This window comes from Amblyomma maculatum, chromosome 3, assembly GCF_055883805.1.
Source record: "Amblyomma maculatum isolate TAMU_Amacu chromosome 3, ASM5588380v1, whole genome shotgun sequence".
NCBI classification, from domain to species: domain Eukaryota; kingdom Metazoa; phylum Arthropoda; class Arachnida; order Ixodida; family Ixodidae; genus Amblyomma; species Amblyomma maculatum.
The window spans coordinates 119,226,434-119,251,775 of NC_139346.1; the positions used below are offsets into that span (position 1 = coordinate 119,226,434).

Sequence of the window (25,342 nt, forward strand, 5' to 3'; positions counted from 1 at the left end):
TAATACGGAGTAAATTCCAAACTCTCAGCCACTCATTACTATGCTTTGTAGCTCGCTACCTTCTGGACGAATTTATTGATTCAAGTCCGTTCACCATATATATAATTTTCCTAAATTTTAGTCATTCACATCTTAAGTACGCATGATTATAAATGTAACAGTGATTATCAGTGTAGAAGATAACTCACTCTTTGTGCCAGGAAGACAAAGCGACTGTAACACAAAGTTGCGAATTCGAGAAGCATTCGTGTTTCATTTTGCTTACTTTCACGTTCCAGTCAGGCTCATATTTTTAGGTACTTAAGAACTAGCATGCAGCCTTTTGTATATACCATACATTAATGCTGCTGCTCCTGTTTAGAGAACAATGTGAATAACCTAAATAATTACTTGACGACACAATGTTCCATTTTTGGAGCGCGAATAAACACGCATAATGAATAACAGGCGTCACATAAAATTCATCGACTGAATGTGAAAACAACGTAGGACGAATGTACACAAATATTTAGGCACGTGTGGATATTATGACATAGACGAATTTCATACACCAACGAATAGCTTTTGAGTTCATATAGTGTTGTAACGAACTCCAAAATTCTGTATAGTGTGCGCGTCGATGGATTCTGCTTTCCCAAGGATCTTTTTTAGGACCGAAAATTGCTGTCGATATCATTGATACGTCTTGTAATATGACCATAAATAAATTATTCTGTTGGCAGTTTGTACTTACGATTTCATATTTGAAATACGTTTATTCCATCGCTTTCTGGAACAACTAACCTTACGACACCAAGTTTCTAGGAAAGACAGAAAATAATACGTACAAGCATGTGAAACTGCTTTGGAGCTGTGCTTCAGAATTGTGCCGCTGAGAATGCAAAATCTTCGAAATAGTTAAGACTGCCCAGTGTGGATTTTAGAGCCAACGTATTACCTGCGTTACAACATATATCATAACATCTGGGAGGACAAATATTAATACGGTTGCCTTTGTGCTCCTCCTGCAAACCGTCTACTATCTTCTAGTAATGACAGGAATGCTTGCTAATAGGGAGAAAAGTCGAACTACAAATGAGTGCATGCTGTGAAGGCTTTTTCTTACTATTTTATATTTTAAATGTTTTTATTACACCGTTTTCTGAGCCGACTAACTTTATAGATCAACAGTTGCCATAAATTATAAATAAAAAAGCAAGAGCGAAAGGAGCTCTAGAACATGGTGCGTATAAGCATAGTAAACTGCTTTCTCGCAATGCTTCAGGTTGCTGATTCGCGGTACCTCTAAAAGAAATTTCAGTCCCTCTCTCATGCATGTGGGATGTCGGCAATAATGATAAAGCGAAATTCCCCTTGGCGTTTTAGGAATAGTCGTGTTGTTTAGATATGAGCGTTTTTTGTACAACTTTTATTTCAAGCATCTAACCCGATGTCAACAAATACAGACAAGGACGCTTCATTGATGCTTCATATATGTAGTTCATTTCCCCTTATAGCATTGCTCAGATTTTCCCGAACCGACGCATACACCATGTTGACATGTTCCAACTTGGCAGTGCTGGGTTACATTGACTTCCATGTTTGAGAATTCCTCCAAGGTGAAGTCCTGAAGCAAGGAGAGAAAGTATTCATCTTTACTGCAAGGATGGTATAATTAGCGTGTTAAAATGTACAGCATTCTTTAAAGGCGAGTGCCTGTACATATCACAGCGACCAACGTTGGGAAAAGGGCAACGTGAATTTTGAATACTGAATAAAAATCAGCACTACATAGTATTCATGAAAGGCTTCGAGAGCGACGGCCAGGCCAAACATTTTCATCTGTTTATTTAGTTTATTTAGTTTATTGATATATGAACCGTGCTTCCGCTTCTACGGGGAACATTAAATGTAGCGTCGCGGCATTCTGCCACACATAGGACAGACGCGGAGCCTTAACATATCGGTCAAGTACAGCTACAGACATGCATACAACCAAGCGCGCCACCAGCGAAACGAATCACGAGTAATCGGAGCTCACTCGATTTTGGATACAACAGAAAATTGCCGCATGCCCTGCAAAAGCCGACGCATTTAAAGCAACGGCATCGTTCCCATGACTATGCTTGGCTCCAATACCGTCGACGACAAGGTCGGCGGTATTACGATAAGATGGTCGCACACTTTGTTCAGAACTGGAATTTATAAACGCGTCGACCAAGAATACGGCGCTGCCAATAATATGCGTCGGCTAGGAAAGGCGAACTCGCCTTTCTGCCGCATAGGGTCCCCATATTATTTTTAAAACTAAGATTGTTTCTGAGGCTCAGCTGCGTCTCGTTAGGTACCAAGGGGACACAATACGTTCAATGTAAATCCGCAGCTTGAGGCTATTTTATTGCAGTAGCCTTTTACTTGCACCTCTGCAAGGAGGCAGAGCAGCGAAAATGAGTGTGTGTTCTAACAATACTGAACAAGCCCAGTCGTTTACATCAAAGTTTTCTACTTACTGAACTATGAAAAGCGAACCGAGGCGCCAGTTGCTGTTACGAGCCGACAAAAAAATATGTTTTGCAGTTGTTGAATCCTTTCACTCCGGTGCGTTACACCGGAGTGAAAAACGCTGCTTGGAGAGTGTCGTGGGTCATCCCATGATAATTCGAGCTCAGCGGTTTATATGGTGAAATCCGACAGGGCAGGCCAGAGCAATATCGTATAACGGCTTTCGCGATCGGAATACTGTGGCTTCTCGTAATCAGCCGTAGAGTGAAAAAGGTAGCACGGTTAAGACTAAACTTTCAGGCCTGAACTTGCTGCTACGATTAGCGGTGCGTACCACCCTTAATCGGAGAAGGTAAGGTTGTTTTCGTGGGCATGACTGCTTCTTCTGATTCCAGAAGCAGCTATCTTTTGTGGTTATCGAAATCGAAGACCGATGTTCACAAGCTTAGTAATTTAACGTACTGCAGAGACCGTGTCACTTCGCGAGGGCATTCGGCGTTCTGGGCGGCACTTCGAGCGTTCAAGCTTCTGTTTCATGATTACAAACGTATTTCATAGCCAGTTATGTTGAACGGGAGCTGTTTTATTATTAATGGTACTAACAATGAATTGATCAGTACGCACTTCTCTCCTTCAAGGGTAGAATGCAGGTTCGGATATAAAGGCGACGCGACTGGCACTGGCGACAGTTGGGGCTCGAAGCAGCCACTCACTACTCAATTATTATACGAAACACCATCAGGTTGCGTCAAAATGGAGAAAATTTATATCGCGACGCCATGTCACCAACTATAAAACAAGGAAATAATATTGATAATACCAAAAGAAATAAAAACAAAAGTGTTTGTTATAAAAAACGGCGACGCGTCTCGTGCAGCAAGGGCGGCAGTAAAGCTCAAGCTCCCAAATTTCTCCAGTAGAGATTTTGCAATGCCTTCGAAATGTTTTTATATGCATCTGGCTTTAAGGCTCCTCGCACCCCCCCCCCCCCAAACGACTTCTAAAAAGATATCTAGGCATAAGGCGGCATAAATCGGGCCGCGATAACTCGGTTGTAGAGGTGGTGGACTAGGCGCCCAAGGACGTCAGTTCGATCCCTTCCACGGAGGCCGATTGTGGACGAAAGCGAGCAAAAAAGCAATATTTCTCTGCGTGATGTCGGTGAATGTTACGAAATTCGAAGAGGCTTAAATCTCCGGAGCGCTCACTAAAGTTTCTCTCATACCCTGATCCGCTTTGAAAAATATACCTTATGACAACGAAACTCCAGACACGATAGCACATTTTGGGATTGAAGCCGGCTACCTAGGACATTGACACAAATAACCGCTCACATCATTTTGAGTGATTGTTCGCATTCTTGTTCAAGAAACCAGCGTTGCGCTAACCAATCTAATTTACGTTCAGTTTTTCAGTAATTATCCTGTTATTTTCGCAGGCCGAGAGTACTTGCTTTCGAAGAAACTGTCTGGGCAAAATTAAAAACCATGCTGTGTGGTTCAGTCTGCATTCTTTAATGCCATTCTGAAACTGAGCTGTGGGAATTGTAGAGGCCATCCCGCTAGTTCACCACATTTAGGTGCTTATGTGGAGAAGAACCAGATGAAGTATAGTTTCGTCTCATAAGCTTCTATTACAAAAGAACTGTACAGCAATGCTCGTAAATAATATGCAAATAATCAATGTATTCATACTTACATAGCAAGGTTCACCGTTTCCTATAGTGCAGTTCAAATTGCCGCAGAAGTATTGGCATCCCGGGTATCTCTACAGAAAGAAGTGAGATGTTTTTGTCTATGAAATATTTTTCAGTGGGGGCTAAAATAAATTGGTTTTTAACATGTTAGGTTTAAGTCTCTGGTTCTCCAAAATATCCGGCTGTAGTATTTTGAACTAAAAATACTGAAGGTGCGTGAAATTGGTATGCCGGGCATAGTTTAGTTAATGAGTCGTGCGACCATACTAACCAAATTAAATGACCGAGGTAACACGAATGGCAAAGTTGGGCTCCTGATTTGAGACGCAAACGTAATGTGGAGGTTGAACCACCGGCTTGAATCTTGGATTACGGTTCGAACCCCTGATCGTATAGCCTCTGAGCCACCTTAATAGGGTTTGGTCAGAGCCATGTTTAGGTCCTTTAGGATTTAGAGGTCTTAGCTCACGACTACATGGAGAATAGAGGCACAAATTATTCCGAAATATCCGGCGTTTTTTATGTGGTACAGAGTTGGAGACCGTAGAGTTTTAATTCCTGCTCTTGTGAGCGGAATGGCAGCACTCTTGATTTAGATTCCTTCTGCGTGAAATGTATTCACGGAAATCCTAATTGTAAGCTTTTAGACGTGCAGAAGACTAGTAAAAATCTGAACGCTTTAAAACATTACCATAGTAGCAGCCCTGCCGAAGGTATAGATAGTTGGAGTGATTTGTTAACAGTTCATGAAGCACTCTTGAGTTTGTCATTTTATTTTTCACCCAGGTCGGTGCATTTGCTCATAGGTTTGTTGTTTTTGGGCTTTCCAATATGTCTACAGTTTTTAATATTATTAAAATATATTATTATTAGTATAGGAATGATTATTGCCCAAATAGTGCAAATGTTAACTTTATTCAATATTTCGAATCTATCGACAAAATCTGAGTTTGTGGTTAGGGCGTACGATATTGCACGTTCGTGTGAAAAGGGAACACACAGGGGAGGCGCATGTAGGAGTGTATAATGCGTTCACTTAATGCAAGTAAAGCATAATGTTGAGCGCTCTAAAATTTTTCACCCTCTGCTGCATCCCTGAAGGTTCTGGGTGCTTATCAGCCGTAAGGCACACAGGCAATAAAGCCGCTAATACATTCACCTGCATAATACACTCTGATCTGCACACGGACGTTTGGAGCACAAATATCCAATTTTCCACTCCAAGTTCTTCAACAATTGTGGCTGAAAATTATTAGTAGATGAAATTTCAAAGGCAGCAGCATGAATTCTGCTCTTTTTTGCAGCAGTAATCTAATGCAGTGGACTGGGACGCATATATAGGGCTTTGTCTTGGACTGGAATCATATTTGCAGGTTCATGCTTTGTTTCTTTGATATGTTTCATTTATTATGAAATAATGACATGGTCGATGATGCCACCTTTTAACGACAGCATAGTAGCTTCTATGCGCCTCACGGGCTTCTGCAGAGACTCAGCGACACACGAAGCATTCAGTGTAATCAATATTTCCAAAAATTATGCCAAAAAAAACAGCAACCTTTAGTAATTAAAAGATAAATTCTACATTTCTCTCTGACGTGACGTAGCATTCCTAACTCAGCGCCTTTAGAAACTGACCTATTGATATGACCTCCTGTGTAAATTACTGTACCAGCTGAAACTCGTCTGCAGTTCTCAAGAGACCAGTATTTAGGAGCCACAATGAGCAGGAGAGACAATAGGATCTGCTTATTATAAATGCACGCTGAGACTTTCGTTCTTTTGAAGACGCCACCCAAGCTGTTGTATTTGAACCACCGGGATAATTTTGCTGCGACTAACTACAGTACCGTAGTGATTGATATATGCAAATGTACTGACCGTATGGTTTCCTGGGACAGTAAGCAGGAGAGTGACAGGACATGAACAACCGAAATCAATTGCGAAGAACATAAAAATCAAGTAGTTCACAGGCGATTAGAATTACTTGTGATAATTGGCTTAACAGTCGCGCCCGCAATGATGCTTAATGTATAGGTGTATGAGGCCGTAGCATACAGTCAGAAATTATGATATACGAAGGATGCCTACCTGGCTGATTGATTAAGCACCGTAAAATATTAAAGCGCTCAGCAAGACAGGGGCAGAAAAAAGGATGAGACAAACGTGTGTTCCATTAATTTCTCCGTGTTCTCTTCTTCTTTTTCCGAGCAGATTCAGATCGTAGTATTCTTTAAACTATTCCCGAAATCGGAAAGTTCACATATTGGTTATAATAAGACTGCTGCTTCTGATGTAAAAAACATTATGTTTGCCTTGAATATTATTTCCTTTCCTTTAATTTTTTGAGATCTAGTTCAACTGTGGTTACACCTGCATAAGGCGTTATTTGGCTTCGGCTGAGGGAAAGACATCTCTGTAGAAGGAGCAAGAAAACTTATAAGGGTCACGCAAGTTAGCATAACTTAGTATTAGGCTTTATCGATCATAAGACCTCCGCCGAACAACTGTCACTGAAAGCCCTTCAGACCTCATGTTCAACAATGTAAAATAGCTTTCTGCTGATCGTTATATGTCCTCCCATCTGGTAGAGGAGAAAAGAAAGCTCGAGTACAGAATCTCGCAGTCATTCTTTCTTGTCGAAAAAAATAGTACTGCTCTGAAATGGCGCAGCTATACTCTTTTGCTTTATAAGCTAGGTTTCACAGCAGGGAAGGCTTCATTGATCGCGATGAGACCGAGTAATAAACCTTTTGGTGCAATCAAATCAGGTGCACGTGAGCGTTTTAACGTTGCAGTGTTTTGTCTTATTTTAAACATAACAATCTCTGCTACTCTATGGGAAACGACATTTTGCCTCTTTCTAGTCGCTTTGATTTTCCAGGCCTCATCAAGGTCAAAGTGGCGTTAACACAAACATGAGAATACAAATAAAATCGTGGACTGAAATCGCCATTGTTTAAAGACAATAGAGCTGCGCGAGTTTTTTATTGTTATCGATATTATAAAAACGTGAAGACGAAGACGAAAGAAGGAAAAAAAATGCTAAAGTTGCTTTAGTAGATTGCCGCGAAACCTTCAAAACTGTATTTGTTGTTTTTCAACAGCCGCTGGCATACAGGCTAATCACTCTAATTCTGGATCGCGTATCAGTTCCGTAATCTTTGCTTGTTAATGCTCGATGTCGCGAGTCACACCTTTATCAGTTTCGTTGTAGCACAAGATGCACCGAGATCTATCTCGAAGATTCCGGCCACTCGGGCGTCTTTCCACAATGTTCCAGCCTGTGCTGGTAGCTGTTTGTGGCGTTATCTAGATTGCCCTGTGCAGCCTTTAAATTGAGCGTCTACGAGTGTGACGAGCATTCTTTGTTCGACGATCGACCAACACGTTTGCTGCTATCGCAGCCACCGTGTTGCTTAGTTCGTTTGCGGGCGCAAATCAGCCCAATAAAGGGTTAATTTCCGTACCATCAAGCCTGTGCCTTCATATGTGTCGTCGACCCTGGTCACCACCACGTGAAAATATAAAACCAACTTTCTACGCTCAAGCTGAGCGTGCTAAACACTACTCCACAATGACATCCTGATCAAGAGTCTATAAATCAGTTTATCAAATCTAATGCACACAGGAGCCCGTTGAGGGCAAGGATAAGAGCGGCGTAGGATAGGAGGAGGGAAATGTCAACGGCGACAGCACTGAAGTGACATCATAATTACATCATTTGAAACGCAGTAATATTTAATCGACATCAAAGCGTGTAAAGCATTGCTAAGCCAGGGAACATAGTGCGTAACACAAATTTCGTTCTTATAACTACGTACAGGTAATGGAAATAAACTCCGCTAGCCTTTTACAACCATTTAATTTCATCGTAAACGAGTTGGCAGTCTTTGTACTAGCATTACGTACGTGCTCTTAAGAGTTAACTTTTCTTTCTCGGTCTGATATCCTCAAAGTGTAGTGATAAAGAGGAGATCTTTTCTTCTTTTTTGAAGTTGAAATTAATTCTCCTAAACCACATCGTTTCTCGTTTGCATAATTTTGACGTGCATTTGTATTTGTTTCAGAAGTGCGATCAGTACTTGTTTGTGATGTAACGCCCAGCTGTAATAAGAAATGGCGCTTTGGATAACATAATAATCAATCATTGAATAGATATGTCTTTAGCGTTAAATGCTTTACACACCAGTAAACACCAGAAACTTATACATAAAACCTATATATATATAAACTGCCCTTTTGTCAGCATGCCTTCAGCAAATAAATAAATTAATTTACTGGAATCATTAAAGAAACGACCTGTTCAAACACGCACATATGTCAACAAAAATTACGGTCCTAGTGCATCCGCTGCTCAATAGCTGCATACCAGTGTAGCGGAAAGTGAAGGGCATACCAGATTGTACACAAAATATGATTACACTTTGGCTGGCGAACGCTGGGCGGTATCACAAAACGTTGGCAGTGACCGTTGCGATGGTTTTCACATATGTAAATTTATTTCTTGAATTCGCTCATGGTTTTGGCTGAATTTCTTCGAAAACATCTCTTTGCACATGAGTAAGTGCTGCATACCCAGTTTATTGTTATCTGCAGCTGTCTACAGAGTGCCTGAAGTTGCGTCCTTTACTATAGAACGTATGTTCTCATGGTATAGAAGAAGAAGAAAAAAAAACACAAAGAAGAAGACAAAAAAGAAGAAGATGAAGGGGAAGGAAAGGAGACGACAAAGAAGAATAAGAAGACGAAGAACTAAAAGAAGGCGAAGAAGAAGGAGAAGAAGAAGACGGAGAGGAAGAAGACCGCTTGTTCGCCCGCCGGTAATGCTTTCCCTCCACATTCGGTTCAGCAGCGCCGAACCCTTATTTTTTTATATTCAGTCTCTAAACCCAAAGTGTCTAGAGACGTTTAACACCTAGACAAACTCCGGGAGAGAATTTAATGCCGAAGATTCGAGCAATGAAAAACGGTGTGCAAGTCCCTGTGGAGTCTACATTAAGGCGAAGCTTAGGCTTCCTCCAAAATTCAAGCCCTATCCAACTCGACCGAAATTGCAAGAAATCCCCTATTTCTAGTTTTAGCCGACTCTAGCTAACTCATCTATAATAAATAAAATATCACTTAACAAGAGTAGAGGATGGCCTCACTTGGCAAGCCTATCAACGTTTCGATAAGTGGACTTGTCTTCGTCTAGGCTTGCGACCCTGATGCTCACCCTATACTCGTGTTCTGGGCGTCATTCATGTATTGTGTAGCCATATACTTTCTCTCGTTTTATCATGGAATCCACGAAGAATGGTGCATATGAAATGGTTAGAAACTGATCTTTAACAAAGCATCTATAGAATCTAGGAGTCATTTCATCACTCAGATGTAGCATTTTTGCTCATTCCTGATCACATTGCGAGCGCGCTAAATTTTCCGCTTAATACCCGGACTACTATCAACCATTTGAACACAGCTACAATGGTTTTTGAGCGTAGTTTTAGGTTAGATGATAACCGGGCATCCTGTTATCATTCAGGACTACATTAAATATAAAACAATAATAGTCTAAGCATAACCGTTGATGCAGCCTGTCGACTGCACAACTGAAAATCTTTCATTCAAGAGATATAAGACCAGATAAATTTTATCGAATGATGCGTCTTGCTTCTCACAAGGATACATCCTATAAAGCTGACCGATGTGCCAGCAGGTGTTGATTCATCACCTAATACAGAAACAGTAATGTGATGATACCTGTCAATATCCGTTTGCCAAGAAAAGTAGCAGATGCAGAGGCTTCACACTATAAAGCACGGTTATCCAGTTTTTCTTCATTTTCACAGAAGGCAAGATAAAGCATTTTATTATTCACGCATGCTACGAATAAAGACGGTTGGACTTCGAAGGGCATGCATTCTTATGTGTTGGATTTTGCAGGAAGACACTGTGAAATCGAGATGTTGCTGCTTCATTCGACTAGCGGAGATTGTGACTTTCGATCAAGTACTTACAGTCATCCTAAGCTTCTTCTTCAGCACCTGTGTTGAACAACATTATTTATCATGTAATAATTGTCCAATTAATACGAAATTATTGGTTGTACAGTGACAAGTGTGTGCGCCCTTATTTTTTGAGTCTGGCTATGCGTCTCTGAATCTAGAGGCTGATTATCGCGATCGCACTCTTTGAAATTAAATCAGGAAAGACAGCTTGAAATATGGCATGCTAGCCAGTCCAGTAAAACAAGTGAGCGCGCACTCAGAGACTGTCACACACAAAACAAAATATCGTTGTTTTAACAGGCATAGTTATATGTTGCTCCGGAAGGCCTAGACAACGTAACGGGTGCTAATATCTGTTGTGATACTGACGAGCATATGATCAAAAGGCCGCTATGTTTTAGAGTAGCTGAGGGGGGAATTTACGAATTACTTTATGAGGCAAAGTTCATTCTCACGCAAACACGGGAAAAATCAGAAGGCTGTTTTACTAAGCTTGTGATAACGTTATCTTTCACCACTGTATATACGGTAACACTACGGTGTAGGATAGACAAACGAGAAATCTAATGTTTCCCGATATAACCACGTTATAACTGATATGCTAAAGCTGAATCACATAGATGTGTGTTTTATGACGGGAAAAGTGAATGATGAATCACATTTGAGATGTTTGGCTAGATGAAGTTTTTTTTTATTGTCGGCACTTTTAAATGTCCCTGCTCGCTCGCGCGTATGCGACTCAGGCTGATAATCCATAAATGTCGCAAAAAATGATTTATGAAGTTCTTATGAGCGAACGGTAAACGGCTTTTAATCGAAAGTAATTATTGTTTCCAAGTGTTTATTTTCTCCTCTCTAGACACTAGCTTACAAGAATTTGGAACAGTGCATTATTTCGTAACACATACTAAATGCCTAGCAAATGTATGCAATACAAAACACAATTAAATACTCAGAGTGTAAGCAAGTGTCTAGCATAGGCAGAGAGCAAGTGTTGTGTAAATAAAGCGTTTCAAATTACGAAAATGGTTCATAAGTAACAGAATACAAGGAGTGGTGGATATCGAAATTCACCCGCATAATAAAACTTTGTCTTTGATGAACTTAATTTTATGCTTTAGTTTTTTAAGCACCAGCTACAGACTACAGACGTTGCTTTTATCAGAAGTATTACACATCTCTTACTTATTTTTTAACAGTACATTTCGTAGCAATGTACGTGGCATAAGACATTTTTTTACAATGCATTGGTGTTTAGGTTGAATTAGCGAGCTGCTGTAAGGGCTGGTGATGTGCATGATGGAAATGTAATAGTAGAGTGTCATAAGGTGACTTGTGCGACCAGCTGCGCTTTGTAATTGTACCGATCAAGATGGACAAATCTGGTTGTTTATATGACAATGCACACTAACGGAAGCAGTCAATACAGTGTGCATTGCGTCCTTCAGTAGTATACTGTCAGTAACAGGCGACTGTAGGAAAGTGCTGATGTTACTATACAGGAGCGCGGCATAGAATACGCATCTAAGTTTCTTGCGACGGATTTCAGTCTTTGAGAAGGAAAAAACAATTACTGGTATTGTGAAACAAAAAGAAGAAAAATAAATATTTATTTTAGGCAAAGAATAGAGCATTAAATTTCGTCAAGTTGTTCTACCGCTATTCATTACTTGTGCATGCGTGCGCATCTACAAATTGCTATCATTTCCTTTTTTGTGTCTCTTCATTTGTGCATGTGCATACTTCTCTATACTTAGTTCTCCTGACTGGGTGAAAGCTTGTTATGTGATTGATATTGTGACTGTCGGTTCAATCCCCTGTAAATTCGGAGAAAGGGCGCTGCATCTAGGCACAAGCCAATTGTTCTGTGCACTGCATTCGACTGCTGTAGCCATGTTTCTGGAACATGAAAATGCTTTCGACTCGGTTCTCAATGATGTCTGACAAAACATTGGTTAACTTCAAAACCCTTTACGGCATTTCGAGTTTCATAGAAAAGCAGTCAGGACAATCACTCGGTACTCATCATCATAAACATTGGCCGGACTATACACGGCAGAGCCAATGCCTCTTTCATATTCCTTCAGTTAACCGAATTCTCTACCCGCTGCATCCGCGTGAGCCTTGCTAATGTCCTAATTTCATTCGCCCACCTAACTTCATGCCATCCCCTGCTACGCTTTCCTTCTCTTGGAATCCAATTTGTTACCCTAAGTGACCATCGGGTATCCTGTCTTCGCACCCTCTGCTCATGCCCATTACTTGTGAATACCGTGCATTGAAGGCAAAACATAGAATGGACAGGACGTGCGCTCTGTTTATTCCTTGTCTTCAAAGCGCTGTATTTTCATCAATATGAGCCAGCTATCCTGAGCATACATGCTGATCAAGCCCAAATCTTCTCGATTACCACTACAATATTCTTAACTCGAGTTATGTCTCTATTCCACTCTGCACGCTTCCTATCTCTTAACGTAACACCTATCATTTTTCGTTCCATCTCTTTCTGCGTTGATCTCAATTTTACTAAAACCCTTTTTGTTAGCCTCTTCGTTTCCACCCCATAGGAGAGTACAGGTAAGATGCAACTATTTTATACTTCTCTCTTAAGGATAACGTTTAGCTGCTCATAACAATCTTCGAGTACTTGCCAAATGCGCTCCATCCCAATCGTATTCTCCTAGTTATTTCTCTTCAATGGTCCGGATCTGTGCTTACTACATGTTCTAAGTAGACATATTCCTCTACCATTTTCACGGCTTCGCTTCCTATTGGAAACTGCATTTCCTTCCTGTGGCTGTTGAACGTTATTTCAGTCTTCTGCACAATGATTTTGCAAGCCTGGCTTTCTTGTTTCCCTATCTAGGTCATCAATATTTCTTTGCTGGAAATCCCCTTAGTTGCTCAGCTAGGCAATATCATCAGCAAATCACAAATTACTGAGGTATTCGCCATCAACTCTCATTCATAACATCCTATATTCCTGATCTCTGAATACTTCCACTAAAGCATGCTGTGAATAATTCTGAAGAGATCGTTTCTTACGCCTGACACCTCAAGAGAAATTTTGTTAATTTCTTAATGCTGAACTAAGGTTGCTGTGCAGCAGCTATAGATATCTTCTGGTACTTTGAAACATGGCTCGTCTACACCATGGTTTCGCAATGCCTGAATGACTGCTGAGGTTTTTACTGGGTCAAATGCTTTTTTTTTCGTATTCGATGAATGCTATGCATAAGGATTGGTATATACGGAGCATTGTTCGATGACTAGGTTGATTGTATGGATACGAACTATTGTAATGAACCCTTTCGGAAATCTTCTTGATCTTTGGCTTGATTAAAGTGTGCAGTTGTCCTAATTTTGTTAGTGATTACTGTAGTAAATATAACTTATAAATAAGAGATAGTAAGCTGATTAGTCGGAAATGTTTCTTGTCCTTAGCGTCCCCATCCTTATGAATCCGTGCTATCCGTGCAGGAGATTCCGTGTCCTTCACGCGCCGATTTCTCCTGGATGAAGAGGTTAAATCTCAAACTCCTCTGGCACTGAGGGAAACGGCGCATATTGACTTCATATTTGCCGCCATCATGTACGCTACTCCGTTGCACGCTTCTAAATGAGTGGGAACTTTGAATCATAAGGGTGAAAATGAATGCGGATGATTATGAAGTGGCGTTTGGGAGAGACGCAACGAGTTACATAGGAGATACAAAAGCTACACTTTCGTTTTCAGTGTTCGCCGGAATGCAGCGGAAAGGGGATTTGTAAAGAAAGCCTCGGAACTCGCAATGCCTGAAAAAGCTATTGAAATAAAGCGATGATGATGAGGTACGTTAGGTCAGGTTCCAGACAAGCGGCTGATGGCGGTAACCGTACAGGCCTTGAAAGCTAACTAAGAGCCTTTGCTAGATACAATAAGACGGGCTGCGAGGGCAATTGCTTCCACAGAAAGTGGACCTGCCTTATATAATTTGCCAGATAACGGTTGCCATCACCTCGTGCCAACCAACAGTGCATTTAGAATCTGGCAATTTATATATTTCTTACTCCTACTCTCAACGTCCTCAAATCAAATAATTTCAGCCCGCACTTACATGATAGCAATGCTTTCAAAAACATGAAAATGATTAGGTTTACAGCATTTGGACTGGTTGATTATGATCGATAGCCATATCCTGGGCAGCTTACCTATGGGGGCAGACGGAGAAGAGTCTGGAAAGAAAAGGTGTAATGTCCAGCTGAGCAATGAAAATAAATAGAAGGATCAATCGATCAGGAACTCCAACACAAATCTCAAAACAGTCCTTTTTTGAAACAATACATATACTGTCCCGTTATAGTAGATGTAAAATCCGTAATGCGCTCGCATGACGTTATAATGAGAAAAATACATCCGCCTGTTCTAAAATGGTATCAGGCATGAAAAACCGAGAGTGTTGAAAAACCATTTTCTGAGGAAAAGTCAGCAAATGTGAAACACATTTTTTCCAACTGAGCAATATAGACGAATAAAGAGCACGGAAATTTTCGTTTCCATCTAATTTTACGCTTGCAGTTTAAACCGAAAGCAAAAGTAAAAAATCGGATTTTTTGTACGTGCAAAATTGCAGCCCTTCCTAGATCACAAATGATTATTTCATGGCAGGCAGTAATGGTAAACGGTTTCTTACTGTCACACTGCTTATCCGTTAATTTATTTTGATAACGTCTATCAATGCGCCCTTATGAATCATGAAAATTTAAAACGAGACATTGAACTGCTGCTAATATAGCTTAAATAATAATGTTTTTCTTTTTGAGGTAATGAAATATTGCCAGCCCATCATGTCTGGCGTTAGTTATATGTTCTCGATAGTTGCACAGGGTATTGCACCTTAGTTTCAACACGCGATCCGCAGTCTCCTAAGCTCCGTGGCATCCAACGTGACGCGCTTGAGATGTATTTGTTGAGGCACAGAATGACTTGAAGGAGATCATTGTTTCGCATGCCTTGCCACTTCACTTAGATGTAAGGCCGCATCGGACGCAATGGCGTTTTAAATAGTTTCCCAACCTGATGGCACCTTCGAATTTTGTATTGAATGAATGTGAACATCAACGGTAATCGTACAATACCATCCGAATGTATGTTGACGTGGAGGGACAGTGATTTATATGAGAACATTCCTCCCCAAAAATGTTATACATTTTTACACGTTGTAAGGTTTCGTCCATCCTTTTACGAGAATTATCACATTTGGATGTTAGTTGACTGTCCGCGCGGGATTCTGTTTTTGGTAACCCGCTGACGTCCCCAGGATTTATGCGTTTTTCACCCATTTGGTGTGCTCCTGATTGAGCATACCATCCAACAACTCAAAACACTTGAACACTGCATGGAATTCGCTCCCCATAAAAATCAAATATACTATTTGCGGCACATATGTCGTGAGCATATACTATAAAGATACTAAATGTAATCCAAATAATGTAATTCTAATGATTTTTGTACCTAGTTAAGGCATAAGAAAGCCATGTGCACCGCCACTGGCAGAAAATTACCTTCAAGAGCTGCAGCAGCGATGAAAGCAACAAAGCAGGCTAGTAGCAACGGCGAATGCATGGTGGTAATTTCTTGGAGGAATGGAGGGGAAGCTATAGTAGCCCTCTGATCCCTCATGGCTTTTATATCCACTTATCCACAGACCAGATGCGATAGCAAGACTCGTATCATGCCGTCATCCTAAAAAGGTTCATTGCATTCGAAAGTAAATTGCCTTGACGTATATACACACCAGTTGCAATTTTCTTTTACTAATTAAAGTTGAAAAAGGGTGCTCTTATGACTAGAGCTGCATGATGTGTGACTTTCGTCCGGTCGGCCCTTTATGCTTCTAATGAAGTATGTCACTCAAAATTACTAAGGTAGATGGAGCACTGGATTCTGTGCCTTTAACAGCCGCCATAAAAAGCTTGAAAGATAGAGCTAAAGATTATTTTCTTCGTTGAAATTCAAAGGAGAACAAAATAAAATGCTTCTAAGCTTTATTAGAAATAATGCGTGTTCCGTACGTCAGCTTTTCATCTAAATTTGTAGCCAGCCCTCCTAAATTGACGAAATAATCCACGTCACTAGTTTACTCTAACTAAACAGAGATAATTATATTAATTTATTTTTTTTTTGACAATTTAGGCCTGCTCTGCCATTCTCATGACGTCCACCAAACCAGAAAAAAAAAATATTTCTTTTGATTCCTTGGCGTATTGAGTGCCTCTGAATCAGGGCTGTTGTATATCTGGGCTATTGACGCGGACTAATTTTCTGCTTAAGCTTAGCTGTTTCTCAGAAATGAGCAAACAACATTTTGTTTTTGTCGCTTAGCTGCGCTCAGACGGAATATGATGAATTAGATGACCGCATAGAAGACATAGAAGCCAAAGTAGTCAGGACCGTAATGAGATTGGCGTCAGGGAAAAACAGTCAGACGTTCCACCAGTGACGAAGGACGAGGTCAAGAAAGCACTAGAAACTATGAAAAGGGGGAAATCAGCTGGAGAGGATCAGATAACTACAGATTTGCTGAAGGACGGGGGGGATATCGTGCTAGAAAAACTGGCCACCCTGTATACGCAGTGCCTGGTGTCATCGACGGTACCGGAAGCATGGAAGAATGCAAACATTATCCTCATTCACAAGAAAGGGGACTCTAAGGACCTTAAAAATTACAGACCAATCAGCTTACTGTCTGTTACGTATAAGGTATTTACTAAGGTAATCGCTAATAGAATCAGGACAACCTTAGACTGCAATCAAGCAAATGATCAAGCAGGGTTTCGGAAACGGTACTCTACTATCGATCATATCCATACCATCAATCAGGTGATAGAAAAATGCGCGGAATATAACCAGCCCTTATACATAGCATTCATTGATTACGAAAAAGCATTTGACTCAGTTGAAACCTCGGCGGTGATGCAGGCATTGCGAAATCAGGGGGTAGACGAGCCGTACGTGAAAGTGCTGGAAGATATATATAGTGGCTGCACAGCAACCATAGTTCTGCATAAAGAAAGTAACAAAATTCCCATAAAGAAAGGTGTTAGGCAAGGAGACACAATCTCCCCAGTACTATTCATAGCTTGTTTAGAGGAAGTATTCAGAGACTTGGAATGGGAGCAGTTAGGGATAAGGCTAGATGGAGAATACCTCAAAAATCTGCGATTTGCTGATGACATTGCCTTGCTAAGCAACTCGGGAGATGAACTGCAAATAATGATTGATGACCTAGACAGGAAAAGTAGAAAGGTAGGCTTGAAAATCAATATGCAGAAGACTAAGGTAATCTTCAACAGCCTCGGGAAGGAACAGGAGTTTACATTAGGTAGCGAAATACTGGAAGTAGTAGGCGAATATATCTACTTAGGACAGGTAGTAACCGCAGATCCGGACCATGAAAAGGAAATAACAAGAAGAATAAGATTGGGATGGAGCGCATTTGGCAAGCACTCGCAGATTATGACTAGCAGCTTACCGGTATCGCTCAAGAGGAAAGTATACAACAGTTGCATCTTGCCTGTACTCACCTATGGGGCTGAAACGTGGAGGCTAACCAAGAGAGTTCTACTTAAGTTGAGGACAACCCAGAGGGCTATGGAACGAAAAATGGTAGGGGTAACATTAAGAGATAGAAAGCGTGCAGAGTGGGTCAGAGAAATAACTCAAGTTAACGACATTCTAGTGGAAATTAAGAAAAAGAAATGGACATGGGCAGGACATGTAGTGCGAAGAGAGGATAACCGATGGTCGCTGAGGGTAACAAACTGGATTCCAAGGGAAGGAAAGCGTAGCAGGGGGCGGCAGAAAGTTAGGTGGGCGGATGAGATTAAGAAGTTCGCAGGGGTCAAGTGGATGCAGTTAGCACAGAACCGGGTTAAGTGGAGAGATATGGGAGAGGCCTTCGCCCTGCAGTGGGTATAATCAGGCTGATGATGATGATGATGATGATGATGATGATAGAAGACTCCGCGCATTTGTAGTTTAATACGCGTAATAATATGCCAAGTCTGGGTCCGTTTGCCATTAAGAACAATTTCTTTTCAAAACGAGCGATATTCTTAAATGCATTAAATTTATGTAGTACCATTTCCATCTAATCAGAGGGTTGCGTTGTTATCAGTAGGCATGGATATCTGGGAGATATGTGTGAGAATACGCTGCTGCAACCAATTACATATTCTTTGTAATTGGGCATACCAAAAACTTTCTGCCATGATGGTTCTCTTTGGCGTGGACTCTGGACGACCAAAGACAACAGAGCCGCAAGGCTAGTATTATTCGTTCAGGGGCTAGTTGGCTGATACTATGGAAATTACATAAGGGCAACAAAGAAGACACAACAGGCAAGAAATATAGTAGCGGGCGCTACTTACCATTGATTTATTCGGGACAACGCGGACAACATAAATATTGAAAAATAAATTGATGTTTTTATAAAAATTACGTACCCGGCAAGACTTCATAGCTGAAAGGCACTAGCTACATAATAGGTTGGATCAAAACATAACACAGAACACAACAATGTGTAGCATAGTGTGTTTTGTTAAATCCGCCCACTGGCGTAGGTAGTGGTGCATAAATATCCAGTTAAGAACACCTCGCGCATATTCAAGCTAAGGTTTACGTTTTTTAGATTGAGCAGTTATTAAATTATGGGCGTTTAATTCACATTACTGGAGACTACGGACAAATCAAGTTCTAGAGGTAAATGTAATTTGTAATTTTTATCACACTGTGAACATTTCAGTTGTGATAACAGATTGTCGGCCAGCTGACTTCAATTATTTTCAACTAATTAAGTATGACCAAAAAACTTTTGGCTCAGTCATCACTACTTCTCAAACGTAAAGAGCAGGCATGTGCCGCCCGAAGCCGCCGACTTCAACTATTCAAATGCGTCCTATCCAGCGTAAACGCCGTGATGCCATGTAAAAACTTACACATTTGTATTCAATGAAAAATCACCAATTCATAGATGACTATAATTTTTATTCATAATGGTTTTCGTTGAGTTATCCACATGTACTCGTTATACTGCTTTCGTTGACATATTCGCTCTGGAATGAGTTTGCGAACAAAATATGGTTTCCCGTAAAGTAAACAGATATTAAGGTGCAGCGATTGGTTTGCAAAATGTTTATTATGACAACGTAATAAAAGCTAGGTTTAGGTTCAGATGTTCAGGAGGCAGTAAGTTTAAGTTTTCTACAAGTCCAACTTTCACGAATACGCAGATTTAATAACACGAATGCACTAAACTTAGCGATATAATGTGGAAATTTTCAAATATCAGAGTTTTCGAAATGGTTATCCCTGGGTGCCGTTTCCTTTAGTTTCACAAACAGTACTCTAGATTTCAGAGTGGAAGAAAATTTATTGAGAAACGAAAATAAAGAAATAAATTACGTTTAATAAATTTGAGGCAAGTATATAGTTATTTTCATAAACCTATAAAAAATAAACAAGGTCAAAATTCAAAGCAACAAAGCGGATAGACTAGGTTTTGATGGTTTGGTTTTGTTTAGTTTGTGGGCTTTAACATCCCAAAGCGACTCAGGCTATGAGAGGCGCCGTAGTGGAGTACTCCAGAAATTTAGACTACCTGGGGTTCTTTAACGTGAGCTCACATCGCAACGCACACGGGCGTCTTGCTTTTCGCCTCCATGGAAAAGCGGCCGAGATTCGAACCCGCAACCTTGGAAACAGTAGTCGAGCGCCGTTACCACTGCGCCACCTAGGTGGGGCAAGAGAGTATGATTTGAGAAGTTTTTGTAAGTACCACTCCATTGTTGTTTTTTTACGTTTTATTGTTCTTTAATTGACTGGTCAGAATTGATGGAGATAAGAGAAACAGCATTGATTTGTGTGATGTTTTTTCTCAAGCACAATTTACAACATCGAGCACTTCATTTCTTAAGAGAGCTTATTGTGGGAGTTGTAGCAAGTATAAACAAAAAACCGTGTTAGGTTGCTATTGTAAGATTTTATAAGCGTGGATTCAATGAAGTCGTTTTTTTTTCTACTGAATGGCACGCTCCTTGCTCTAACACCTGCAGTTCTTTGCACCAGGCTTCATCGATCAAAAAACTTTATGGAAGAATGTGAGCCTGACGTTGTCAGCGACCTTTTGGTGCAGCCCATTCTGTCAGCCATTAGTGCTTTGCAGCGTGAATCATGTTACTTCATAACAAACCTGACATCGCCAGTTATGATGTGCTGCTGCCTTTTTGTTTTTCCTGTCGTGTTTGCTTTATGAGTGGAAAAACTGATTTTCATTGTCTTTTTTCTCATTTATTCTTATGTTATGTGGAGGTTGATGAAATTGGAAGCAATATAACGGCGGAACTCCAAACAATAAAGATCAATATTAGGCGATTTTCGAAGGCGGGTCAAGCCTGACTGTTTTATTACTATGGCCTTTGGAGTCGTTGAGCGCCCTAACACCTTTGCCACCCCGGCGTAGATAAAGGAAATGCGGTCGCACAATATCTGCTATTTATTTCCCCCAATATGAAGTATTTGAAGATTCCAGAACTTAAATCACACAGCGATATTTTTTGCCTTCAGTAAAGGCATCTCGGCTAGTGGTGGAGAAGGGCGCGGAGAATCGGTAAGATGCGATTACTGTGGCCGCAGCGACCATGGGTGTCCGAGGCTTGCCAGGATGGTTGTGATGGCCAGTCTGGCCGCTGCGACGCTTAGTTTGCATCCGCCGTTTCTATAACAGCAGTGTTTCAAATGCCAGGCTTGATGTCAGAAATATTTTGTTAAATATTGTCGCGCCTAATTGCACACGGAGACCAAACTCCTCAATAAGGCTTGTATTTTACACAAGTATTTGTATGATATCCTTTCAACTGTCCATGACAGGACAATATCGGATGTTTTCGGGAGAGGGTTCGGTCTTGCCCTCTTTCGTGTCCGAGAAGGGAATAGAGCGGATGATACAAAACATTAGTTATAATGCAATGCAAGCATAGCTGTGTCTTCAAAATTTGCCCGGAATCTCGTAACCAAAGTAGAGTTCTGGGCTTGTTGGTTCTGGGACATGATTACTGGGAGGCTTAGCGCGGAACAGACAAGGACAAGAGAGGCACAGACAAGGACAAGAGAGGCACAAAGGACGAAATCATAAAGTTGTATATTAAAAATCCCACCATCCACAGCAGCTTGCTCATACTTTTCCAAATTGTGTAGAGCAAGCAGAGTAATGCGCAGATAACGATCGAAATGAATTCTACGCACGAATCTCATTCGTCATGTATTCACGCCGTACCACCGCTGCTAAATTTCGAAGGTTGTTTGGCATACATCGGAATTTCAACTCCATCTCACCATTCTAGGACCAGATTTTATTTTGCACAAAAAGAGTGTCTCGGACTCTCCATCGAAATAAATTTGTCTTAAAATTACACAAGATGGTACCTCTTATACTTGGCTTCGGGCGTGAGCGAGGCAACCACATCCACTGAAAACTTGTCAGCCTTTCATTATTAGAACTAAGTTATGTATTTGTGATTGATATCTTTTATCTCGCATGAATGGATGGCTGTTATTAGATTTCTTAAAAAATTACCGACGATTACGTTACTTCCTAATGCGAAATTTGAGCGCAGCAAATAAGCTGTTTCACCTTTTCGATAGATTGAGGCAAAGAAATCGAGCAACACATGTATGCGCTATCACAGAATTTTTTTTTTTATTTTTCACACGTATTCCTTTAACAAAGAACGGCAGCGGCAATTTCGGCTCGGGCGGTGCACATATACAGATCCGCCGCCACCGATCTGGCTCTCTGATTGCCACAGGGGTTGCATTGGAGGAGGAGCGAAGAAAGGAATTAAGTTCGAGCCGGCGCTTTGACAACCGGAGACTCGCAGGAAGAGGGGGGAGGGTGGCGGCGTGTACACCCAGCGGCAAACGATGGGGGCAGAAGCGCGCGCAGCAAGCGGACAACGCGATAAAGGGAGGAGGGAAGAGATAGCAGCGACTGACTGATGCTGCTGACGCCGATAGTGAGTCAACCCCAGCTGCGGAGTTGGTTTCAGGGACAACGCCGCCGATGCCGACGCAAACAATATGATACCCTCGCTTCCGCAGCGCCAAGAACCAGGTCTAGCCGTGGGAAGGTGGTCACGTATTCGTCGACGTGCCGGGGCCTACGTGAAATAACCGGCGCGTCGGCAACTGAAGAGCACCCTATCGCCACACAGGAACAAGGGGGGGGGGGGGGGGGGGGGGCGAGCCTCCCCTCTTCTTGCTGCATGGCGGCTACGGTGTTCTATGCAGTCACGTTATCTTGACTCTCTAGCGGCATCCAGCGGTATCAGTCGGTCGCTGCTAGCGCTGGGGGGATGAAAGGGGGGCGGAGCTGGTTACGAGGCCGACGCCGACGCCGACGCGAAACCCAGGAACGGACGCCAAAGAGCTGCGCTCTAAAAAAATCCTAAATCAGTGTACAGTTATTCAACAAACGCCGCAGTTCTGATAGCTAACATGTAAATTTGCGCTTACTGTAAAGTGTGCTATGTGCTTTTACGGCCGTTTTTCTCCACTTTTCTATCTTCCCTGCACTAGTGTCGTTGTGGTATTATGCGAGAAAAGAACGATATAAAAGAGAAGTTGATAAGGCTATAAGTATTAATTCTGGAAGCAAGCGTTAATTTTGAAACCGAGTTCATTTAGGGTACGACTTGATCAGCACTTCTGTTGCGCTCGTTAGAACGTTGAGCTAGAACGACTGAGCTCGCGGAAAACTTGCATTGTGGCCTAGATTGTTAATGATACCTGAAAAGCTCTTGGAAACGTTTTGTGTTTCCCATGTGGTCCACTGACAGTTTGCGCGGCGATCTACAAGCCGGAGTTGAACAAGAAATTTTGGGGACGCACAAGCTTTGCATTAGGAGTATACCTGAAGCACCTTATACATTAGAAAAACTCAGCCGCGCTTACATTAACACAATAACAACTCCAAAGGTCTCAAGAATAAGATGAAGAGAGCAGCATTTTCATTCCAAGACTACTTTTATGTTCTGTTGCGAAAACAACATACGCAAAATGCGGCGCCACTTCGCGGAGCACTGGAAAGGCAAAGCTGCGCATGTAGCCGGTTACGTCACATGGAGCACAGCTGGTGCGTCGGGGACGCCATCGTGTGCTCTCCATCGCCCCGTCTACCGTCAGCCTCTCTCTCTTCACCTCTGATGAGGAGCAGCGATTGCGCATCGCCATCGAGTAGTCTGTTGTGTATATATACCGGGTGTCCCAGCTAACTTGAACCAAGGGTTACAAAATAATATATTTGAGGTAGGTCAGTGAAACCAATTGCATACAACTGCCAGCCTGTTCGCGCACTACAGGCAATTTTTTGTTTTGCAATTACTTAATTAGCTAATTATGTCAATTTCTCTAATTTATTAAATATCAACTTTAGACCTAAAATGTGAATTGGAAAGTTGTAGAGCAGCTTCAGAAACCCCCATTCCATTAATTGCGATAAAGAAAGTCTCACGTGTATCTTTTTTTCGGGGCTCAGAAGAAAGCCCGCGAAATACAAATAATACCACGTGACTAGAGCATTTGTGCGCCGCGATAGTGGTGCTCTCAGTCGTGGTTTGATCGAACGAAATCAGCTGCGGCCGTGACCCGATGGTCCCGTTGCAGCGGCAGGCAGAAATGTTGGCGATGGTTGCAGCGAGCTCGAGCTCGCCCGTCGCCACCGCGATTTTGGCCAGGCCTGCGCACCGCAGCAGCCTACAGCACGACAGGCGGATGGCGATAAAGAACCGGCAAATGAAGGTGCAGCGTTAATTTTAGTCGTCAAATGATGTCATCCCCCCTCTTTACGCAAGCCTGTATGCACAGATTCAATGGCTGATACCTTATCGCTCATCCGTTCGTCGTGACGTTCGCTGATGGGAGAGAAGGAGGCCTTGTTAGAATATCGGTGGTGTCGGCTCGCCGCTCTCGCTGCTACTGCACCGTCATGTGGTCCGGCTGTCTGACGCGGGCGAAGAAGCCATCGCAGGCATACCGGCCTGCCGCTTTAACGGGGCCAAGAAGGCACGGCCGCAGCTAATTTCGTTCGCTCAAACCATGACTGAGAGCACCACAATCGCGGCGCAAAAATGCGCTAGTCACGTGGTATTATTTGTATTTCGCGGGCTTTCTTCTGATCCCGGAAAAAAAGATACACGTGAGACTTTCTTTATCGCAATTAATGGAATTGGGGTTTCTGAAGGTGCTCTACAACTTTCCAATTCACATTTTTGGTCTAAAGTTGATATTTAATAAATTAGTAAAATAACATAATTAGCTAATTAAGTAATTGCAAAACAAAAAATTGCCTGTAGTGCGCAAACAGGCTGGCAGTTGTATGCAATTGGTTTCACTGACCTACCTCAAATATATTATTTTGTAACCCTTGGTTCAAGTTAGCTGGGACACCCGGTATAATAACATATAAAATTCTAATAATAATAATCAATCAATCAATCAATCAATCTTTATTTAATGTGCGCAGGAACAACCATGTGGTCTTTGTGCTGCAGCACAAATAAAAAAAAGAAACAAAAATGAAAAAGCACTAACATGTTTACACACACAAAGAGAACACAAAAAAAGAAATAAATAATACATGAAATGAAACAGACGAAAAGTATAACGGAAAGTAAGCAAACAATGAGTAGCATCACTTATATACACAGTGAGAGAATTTTTAGCACACCAGGAAATAAAGAAAAAAAAAAAAAACGAACGGTAGATAGAAGACAAAAAAAAAACAACAACAAATAACTGACATTGATTATAGTAATATAGAAATATACATAAAATAAACAACCCTTCCAGGCGCAACAAGTGCATGGTACTTAAAACACAGGCTAGAAATACAGAATAATACAATAAAGAAGTAAAATTGAACAAGGGGCAGTAAGATTCGAATATAAAGTTTAAAGTTTAAATATAAGTAAGAAACGGATAAAAAGTAGTTCACGATACAGACAGCATTGAACAGGAGAAAAAGCAAAAAGTGAAGTAAATACAATTTAAGGCTAGAAAGTGGGAGTTTTAAGTGATAAAGTACTATTTAGAATACAACGCTACGAACATCCAATGTAAATGAACAGAGCGAGT

General features: G+C 41.4%; 2 long non-coding RNA genes across 2 annotated transcripts; both read right to left on the bottom strand.

Moving 5' to 3' along the window:
* Positions 1 to 1,389: 1,389 nt before the first annotated feature.
* Positions 1,390 to 6,117, bottom strand: LOC146195820 (uncharacterized). The gene is made up of 3 exons (XR_014705599.1): positions 6,059 to 6,117; positions 4,180 to 4,248; positions 1,390 to 1,606 (listed from the first exon to the last, which is right to left on the bottom strand). It is a non-coding gene; the product is annotated as an uncharacterized LOC146195820 (long non-coding RNA).
* Positions 6,118 to 10,130: 4,013 nt separating this feature from the next.
* Positions 10,131 to 18,765, bottom strand: LOC146195821 (uncharacterized). Its single transcript, XR_014705600.1, has 3 exons — positions 18,658 to 18,765; positions 14,362 to 14,385; positions 10,131 to 10,206 (listed from the first exon to the last, which is right to left on the bottom strand). It is a non-coding gene; the product is annotated as an uncharacterized LOC146195821 (long non-coding RNA).
* Positions 18,766 to 25,342: the final 6,577 nt, after the last annotated feature.